Genomic DNA, 9,543 nt, shown 5'->3' with positions numbered 1-9,543 from the left:
TTGCACCAGCTCTGAATCTCTCTTAGGAGGCTATAGCTCTTGGGGTTGGGCCCATCTCAAGCGCCCAATACCTCCTTTGATTATCTTTATGTGTTTTTGCTACATTCTTAGAATAAAATATGCTATTTAGATCTAGATCTTGTTTTGTTATTTAGTTTGTTTTTTGATGAGTAAAATAGCTTTTCATGCTCAGATTTAGTTGATAGGTTGTTAACAGAAAAAGCTGCAAGAAAAGGGCCAACAAACATCTGTGGTTTCACCTCTCCCTCAGTGGGATCAGGAGCTGTGACTAGGATGACTTTGCTGCCCACAAAAACACTGACTTTTCTTTGCCATTTAATCATTAGTGTTTGGTTTTCATTTTCAGAAGTTGGTTACATGTTCAGATCTTTGAATGCTTCATTGCATAGTTAATATACATGGCTTCCTTGCAAATAAAGCTGCTGCCCATTCTTGTTACTGTTAGCTAGATCATATTGGGGTAGCATAACTAGATCTTTGTTTTCTTGCATGTCTTTGTTGGTTCAGTTGGAAACACAAATTGCAGAGCACCTGTACCACTTCTCTGTCTACCCAGACTCCCTCAAACCCATCTTCTCCATCTCCTAACTTGGTTTCTTGCCTCACGTTGCCATACTGCCCTCATAACCCTACCTTTTGTGCATCATTACTTCAGTCTTCTTGGAACAAGTCCGGCCATCTACACCTTCTCCTCAACTCTATCCATCAGTCCTTGTGTCATTTCAGGCCCCTACCCTGCCTCCCTATCCATTCATGCACCTTACCTCACTCACCCATCCTACAAAATCCAATTTTTAAACATCCTGTAGAAAAATTACAGAACATCCTGTAGAAATCCTAAACATCTTGTAGAACCCCTACAGACTTCCTGTAGAAGCTCACGAATGAGGTTTCTTGATAGCCAAACTCTGTGAAACTCTTTGTAAGGGTGTTGGGGACTCCTTAGGCCCTCTCTGAACCTTCCCGACCTCTTCCAAGCATTTCTCCTCCTTGATCCACCTCTGCATAGTCAAAAATAGTTAAAAGCACATGCATGATAATTCCAACAACTTAATCAAAAATACAAAAAGATGTTTTCTTTAGATAGAGGTAGTATAGACACATGTATTTTACCTTCATAGAAGTAATGGCATCTCTTTCAGTAGTTTGCATGCTCTCCTTTGCGTCAGTAGGACTAGCTGGTAGAAGTAGGGTTTGCTAGGGTTTGCGTTTCTTTTTGGCTTCCAGTTTCTTTTTGCAATTAGATTAGCTTCCTTCGAGTTAGCTTTCATCCATCAATTAAAAAGCTTCTTCTAAGAGCTCATAGAAGTTGGCTTAAGCTCCTAGTGGACTTGTGCCAGCTGACCAAGTGACAGCTGCGGCAAGAGCTAGTACTTGTGCAAACAACACCGTCGCTTCCAAGTTTGTTACGAACTACCGAGTTGACAAAATTAAAGAAGGGAGTTCCAGTAATTGTAGCATTATTGCTACAATACTGGAGTCCACCAAGTGGTTCACTAGTACTGGGACCTAGAAGGCAGCAATCAAAATGGTCAATCCCAAACCACAACAATCAACAACTACTAACCTAGATTTCCCAAGATCTAGATGAAGAACTCCAGAGAAGAAATATTCTTTACACTGAGTATGATGACTAACTAAGGTGGGTAAGGAAAGAAGGCATAAAATTTACCCTAAAGGAAGCCTATCGATATATAATAGAGGACCAATAAGATGTAGTAACACCAGAGTGGAACAAGCTTTGGTCAACCCCTCAATGGAAAAAAATCAAACTTTTCATCTGATAGGTTATGCAAAAATATATTCTGACTTGGGAAAATTGCTACCACAGGGGATTTTATGGTTCTTCATGTTGTATGCTACATAAAAACAAGAAGAATCTATCAACAACCTCCTCAATAACTGTGCATACATGGCTACATTATGGGACTAGGTCTCTTATGTTTTTCACCAAACAGATAGACAACGAGGTAGTGTTCAAGAAACATTAAAAAAATGGAGAGGAGAAATATTAAAAAATGGGGTGGTCAACCTTACCTAGGGTTCAAGCCCTAGAATTGTGATTTGGGCAGTTTGGAAGGAAAGAAATCGTCGGATAGTTTAAGACAAATCCTCCTCAACCTTGACCCTGATTACCCAAATCCTTCAACAATTATAGGAAACAATCCTTATCAACCTCACAACACCAGGAGACAACAATCCTATAGACCAAGATAATAGAATTATGGAAACATCAGGACTAAAAGGAATACACGCACCTCTCCATAGAAGGAAGGAACCATGAATTCATGGCACCTCAACGATATGTGGACCTCTAGCCTTAGGGTTTCTGAAGTTGAATTTTGATGGGGCCTCAAAAGGCAACCCAAGCCAAACCGGAGCTGAAGGAGATTTGTGTTATTGTTCTAGAAGGATCCTCAGAATTTATTACACTTATCTACATGTGGTGACTAATAATGCAACAGAGTTCTATGCCCTAGAACAATGGTTAGAAATCTTGGTTTGGGCCAACACCAACCACTACACAATTGAGGGAGACTCGGCATTGGTAATTGGGGTGACAAAATGTTTACATTATGGTACCAACATAGGCAAGGTTGTGAAGCATTGGCACCTAAACCAAATCATTCATTGAATTGAGGGACACTTGATTAGCATGTGTACCATTTAGTTTAATGTAATTCGTAGAACAACCAACAAGCTAGCAAACAGGTTGGTGAATAAGAGTTCAAAAGAGATGATTGTGACAGGTGAATATGGATGGGATAGAGTTCAAGAAGGAAAGTTAAAGGATGATTGTGTCCACCTAGATGACTTAGACATGAGGGAGAGAAGTCAGCACCGAATTGGGATCATAGCAGAGGTGGCATGCCCTGCTGAGGGCCAAGCCCTAAGAAGTGATAAATGATCATTGGAAATCATAAACCACGGCCGACATGTAATCAATACAAGGGAAGGTCGTTACAGCAAGATGGCGATGAAATCCTCCAGAGGCAAGGTACATGGAGGATCATGGTAGGTAAGGCAGTGATAGAGGGAGGTACAACCTCTGGGACGAATCCACCTTCCCCCATGGGAAATATAACATATTACTCTAAATTTTGTCGTATACAGTTACTGCTTATGTAGAATCTATCAATGATGAAAATATACCAGTTGAAGATGAATCAGGTAAGTGAGTGGTGTGCACATATGAGTGCATGTGAATTATGACACCTTGATGAGGCAATAATGGTTGAAAGAGGAAAGTTGGAGAGTAGTGGAAGCTTCGGCCTTTGGGCAGACTTAGCTATTTATCTCCCAACTTACTTATGATTTCTCAAAAGCGAAAAGTGGTTCCACAAGGTTTTCATAACTCTTTTGTTGTTGTGTAGGCTTGTGGTTTACAAAATTATGGATCACAATAGGTAGTCTTATCGCAAGGGATGGCCACTTAAAGGGATGCAAAAATCCACCCCCCGTAAGTGCACAAGGATGGATATCATGACTCAGGAAGCTGCTCATGTATATGTGGATCTCGTCTGAGGGAAAGGAAAGGCCATTTTCGAATCAAAGGACCAAGAAGTCAGGGAGCATAGAGAAAATAAGTGAGAGGGTCACGTTGCAAAAGAGGTGGATTGGGTGATTGATATGAGGGTCACCAAGGCCCGCGAAACCCTCTACGACAAGACTATTGACATAGCATGGTACATGAATATGCTCATGGGGAAATTCGTTGCAGAGAAAGGCACTCAAGGATCCTAGTTGAAGTAGCTTGACATTCTCTAAAAGAGGGTGGAAAGGTTGGAAACTCATCTGCGAATGTTGGTGGATATCAAATGTCGTGAGAAGGACCAAATTGACACCATGTAAAAACTGTTTGATATTTTCTTGCACTATTTCCATCACTTGGACATCACTCCTAGCAACATTGAAGATCAGCTAGACAAAGTGTAATGAGTTTGTGTTTGCATAATGAAAGGGGAAACCTCACTTTAGGACAATGACTAGGAGCCACCTAAACAAGTCGAAACACCTTCCGGCAAAGACCCTGAATGCTAATCTAGTTTTTTAACGCTTTTAATATGTTACTGGTGGTTGTATTTTGGCATCCATTATGTTCCTTATGTTATGTTTAGAACTGTTATTATCTTAGTAACTACTAGGGCCGAGCCACTAGGTTAGAATAGTATGGTTGGTAGAGGTTATATGGACAGTTGGTGTCATGTTCCTTTTTGCAAATTTTGTGAATGTTTGTCAAAAAATAAAAAAACATCAACAATGTCATGACCAAGAGTTTGATGAAAACATGGCTTTATTGCAACTGGTATGGTTTCCAATGAGGAAGACTAGTTGAAAATGACTAATTTTGTTTTGAATGATGACATTTTGTTTTATTTTTACTTTTTTATTTTTCTACTTTGTATATCCTAGAAGGTTTGTTATGAAGATCATTTTGAATATATCTAGTGTTTTTTACTCCCTTTAATTTTGTTGATCATGTTGTTAGGAGTACTTTTAATTTGTTAGAAATATGTCCATCAACATTAAAATATTGTTCCATATCGTTTAACAGATAATGGGAAAATCTATCATAACTCAAGGGTCAAATGGTAGTGCTTATCTACATTAAAATTATTTATATTTTCAATTCTCACTTTTTAATTTTAACCTATTTATATATACTATAATGCTTATTACGATAATTATGTTTTTTTTATATTTACTTTTATGATGTTTACTTTTTATTTTATTAAAAGAAAATTAACAATAATATTTTTTAACCAAAATTCTAATCATAGTGAAGCTTCATCCTTTGACTATAATCTCAAACCATGAACCATGTCAGCAGTTTAAGATTGAAACATAATGTGAAGTGGGATAAAAAAATGATAAAAATTATAATTGATATGTAAACTAATAAATGAAACAAAACTAAATTTTTTGAATTTTTTTCAACGATATACACTCGAAGGAAAATTAACCATATTCACCAAATGCGACATAATAGCTCTACACCTAGAAACGTTCATCTGCAACAATAAATACACACAAGTTCTCGTAGGTTCAAGGAAGGCTTGGCTAGCGTGAGAGCAGCACATCAGGCCCTTGTGTAGGGGAGGTGGACAAGGGGAGGTGTTGATGTCCATGCCCTCATGCTGGGTGGCACATCGGCTCTCACATGATACGCGGAGATTTTCCAAAAAAATTAGTTACACTAGCTAATTTTCAATATTTAGTGCCTGGCTATGGGACAATTTTTGTTAGCTTTTTAGACTTTATTAAACTAGATAATTTTGAGCTTGTATTCTCACTAAATCATATATGAACCTACTTTTGGAAAACTAATCAACTCAATATCATATATCATAATGGGATTTTTTTGAGCCCCAGGTCGTTGACGATTTTGAGCACCAATTTCACATGGAATGTTTGATGGTAAAACTTTAAAATTAAAATCTAAATGTGTAAACATATATGCACATATATAAATTAAATAATTTATTAAATTAAAAATTAAAGAAATAATTTATTGAAATCTAAAAATAAAAGAATTTTTTATTGGGTGAATCTTTTCCAAGAATAGAATTTCATGAAGGAGAGTTGGAGAGTAGCGAAGGCGACTAGGGTTTCATGTTTCTGAAGACGTTTCTCTCCATGGATGGGCATAGAGGAGGGAGTTCACTCCCTCCTACAAGGAGGTGGTGGCCAACAAGGGCAAGAAACATCTAGAAAAAGGCAGAGGTAACGTTGAGGAAGGAAGAAGAAATAGGGAGAAGGAAACAAAAGCACCAAATTGAAGGAGAATGAGGGCAGAAAAGACAAGGAAGAAAATGACCAAAAACGGGGAACGAAAGACAAAAATCAGAAGGGTCCATGCAAACCCAAAGCTAAAATCACTCCTAGAGTAGTTTTAAATGATCGAGCGCTGCAGGCGCATAGGACTTATGCAATCATATGCAAATTCATGGGGCTATGTCCTACTGGAAAAACTTTACAAACGTGGATCAGATACCACTGGAAACCTAAAGGTAGCATTGATCTTCATCTAGGGTCAAAGGAATTCTTTACTGTGGTGTTCGCAAATATTGAAGATAAAGACAGAGCATTTGAAGGTGGGCCCTACTTCTTTGCAGTAGCAGGGCTCTATATGTGACCATGGATGATGAACTTCATACCAGAGCAGGAAACTTTCACTTCCGTCCCAGTTTGGGTTAGACTATATTCTCTACCTCTGGACTATTGGCAAATAGAATCGCTAGCTGCCATAGGAAATAAACTAGGACAGTTTTTCAAAGCTTCTGAAGCCACAAGGAGGGGAAAATATACCTCCTTTGCTAGGATCTATTTGGAGATGGATCTATCTAGATCCCTTCCAGATGAAGTCATCTTGGAGGTTTTTGATGAGGAATGGGTGCAGACAGTCAACTACGAACATATTCCATTAGATGTCATAGATGCCATGAACATGGACACTTTCTAAGGGACTGCCCCCTCAGTAAAGCAGAGAACAAAAGAAAAACTAACACAATGAAAGACGTAGATAGCTTTCATAAAGTTGTTCATAAAGGAAAGAGCGGCATAAAAGGGAAAAAGAAACACCAAAATGAAGGAGAAAAGGTTAGTGAGAACCAGTTCCAAGTTCTTGAAGACGAGGAAGAAATATCAGTAGAAGATCAAGTAATGAATGAAGGTTACGAGAAGAAGGAGAAGGAAGAAGAATGAGATCAGACATGGGAAAATGAAAAATAGAAATAGATCATGCTGAGTGAATCAGAGCTAGAAATGGATCAGGAAATGACTCAGAGTGAGATGGAAATGGAGGACATTGAGCTACAAGAGATTATTGACAGAGAAAACCTGGATCTATAAGGGTTCTTGATTCAGAAAGCAACTAGCGGGGTAGAATCACTACCACAAGAAGAGTTCAATTGAATGCAGCAGTTATTCTTATGGAAAACTCAAGCAAAGGGTATGGAGGGAGGAAACAAAATTGAAAGGCAGAGTATTGAACGGGTGAAACCGGTAAAGATGACTCCGGGGTTAGCACCGAGAAATCCAGGAAAAGAAAGAGGCAGGAAAGGGTAGAACAAGCTACTGATGGAATGTGGAAAGCTTATGGTAGACTCAAGTAAGATGAAAGATCTAACCAGTTATTCCTTTACCAATCTTTAATTATGAAGTTCACAACTTGGAATATTAGAGGTCTAGGAAGCAAGAGAAAATAGAGAATGTTGAATAATAGAATGAAACAGGTAGCTCTGGATATAATTTTTGTCCAAGAAACGAAATACTCCATTCAAAAAATAAGGGAAATACATAGTAAATGGCTCAGTAGATTTGAGTTTCTAGAAGTTAAAGCAGCAAATACAGCAGGGGGCATCCTAACTCTCTGGAATCCCCAAAAAAATGGAATAATTGATGCGGAGGCATCAAGAAATTATTTATCAGTGGTTATACAACCAGTAGGAGACAGGGACACTTATCTAATTATGAATGTTTATGTCCCTCAAAGGTTAGATGACAAAATCAGGTTTATAGAATCCTTGGTGGATCTCCGAGTCAGACATGCAGGAATACCCTGGGTCTTAGGAGGGGATTTCAATATGATAAGATCTCTCACAGAGAAAAAGCGGGGTACAAGAGCTTTAAATAAAGATTCCTTCACCTTCCAAATATTTTCAAAAGACATGAAGCTTGTTGATGTTGAGACAAACAATGGCCTCTGCACATGGAACAACAAAAGAGGAGGGGATTCACAGGTAGCCTCCAACTTAGATAGATTTATGATCTCTGAGGATCTCATACTTCTTGACAAGGATTTAATAGCCGGAATTCTTCCTTTTAGAGGCTCAAATCACTAGTCGGTTCAAATGGAGATAAAGGGCATCGGTACCCCGAGGAATAGACTGTTCAGATTTGAAAATATTTGGCTTTATCACCTAGAATTCTTAGCAACATTGAAAAATGGTGGGCGGAGGATTTGCAAACTCAGGGATCAGCAATGTTCCTGCTACACAAGAGATTAAAGCACATCAAGCTAAAGTTGAAATCCTGGAACAAGAATGAATTTGGAAATATTTTTGTAGGGAAGAAAGCTATGGATAAAATTTTGGAGCTTAACCAAGCCTTGATCAAGGAAGGCTTTGACAAGAACAGAAATGATCAAGTAGAGAAACATCAATAAGAATGGGAAAAGTTGTGTAATCAAGAGGAAATTTTTTGGAAACAGAAATCAAGAGTTCAATGGCTAAAAGAAGGAGAGCGTAACACTAAATTTTTTCATCGATCAACCATAGAAAATAGGACTCACAATAGGATCTCTTTGATCAAGGACGAGGATGGGAAGATACATCAATCCCATGAAAAGATAGAAGCAATGTTAGTTAAGCACTTCCAAGGTATTGCTCAGGAAAACACTTCAGTAAGGGAACCTTTCATCAAGGACCTCACTAAACACATCCCTAAGTTGGTATCGAGAGAGGATAACTGTAATTTCAACAGACCTGTAACTGAAAAGGAAGTTAGTGAGGTCCTCAATGAAATGCAAAATGGCAGGGCTCTAGGTCCGGATGGATTCTATTTGGATTTCTTCAAAGCTTGTTGGAATATTGTCAAAGAGGATATTGTAAGGACAGTGGAAGATTCCAGGCTAAACAGAACTGTTTCGAAAGCTATCAATACCTTCTTCATCTCCCTGATTCCAAAACAGGACAATGCTCAAATGCCAGATAGGTATAGGCCCATAGCTTTATGCAATGTAGTTTAAAAGATAATTTCCAAGGTTGTAGCCAATAGACTCAAACCTTTGCTACCTCACTTATTTTAGGGGAACAATCGGGTTACGTGGAAGGTAGACAAATTCTAGATAACATCATTCAAGCTCACGAGATGGTCCACTCGTTAACCAGTAAAAGGAAAGTGGGTATGATCATGCAATTGGACATAGCTAAAACATATGATAAAGCGAATTGGACATACAGCAGGAAAGTGCTTAGAGCGTTTGGTTTTGATTATAATTGGGTTAGATGGGTCATGGCCTTGGTGACTTCCTCCAACTTTTCAATTTTAGTTAATGACTCTCTCTTAGAAATTTTTCTTCCTTCTAGAGGACTCAGACAGGGAGATACGCTATCTCATTTTCTCTTCTGGAAGGGCTGGGACGGTCCATTAAGCATGCTAGAGTAGCAAGAAAAATTCAAGGACTCCAACTTTCGGAGAATGGTCAAGTTCTGACTCATCAACAGTTTGTGGATGATACCATGTTACAGGGAATTCCCATAGTCAAGGAAGCACTAGCCTACAAACAAATTTTGAAGGACTTTTCTTTGGCATCAAGTATGAAAGTTAATCTTTCCAAATCAAAAATATTTTTCTTTAACACCCATATTGTCATTCAGAGAAATGTCTCCAGAATTATGGGCTTTCAAAGAGACTCCCTCCCCTTTAAGTATTTGGGAGTTCCTCTAACGGCTAAACCTTTTCTCAAGAACATTTGTGAACTGTTAATCATTAAGATGCAAGATAAGGTCAGGAAATGGG

This window comes from Pinus tabuliformis, chromosome 4_1, assembly GCF_031772625.1.
Source record: "Pinus tabuliformis cultivar Carrire ecotype Pingquan chromosome 4_1, CPIR1, whole genome shotgun sequence".
Classification (NCBI taxonomy): Eukaryota; Viridiplantae; Streptophyta; class Pinopsida; order Pinales; family Pinaceae; genus Pinus; species Pinus tabuliformis.
Note: the sequence above shows the minus strand (reverse complement) of the source record.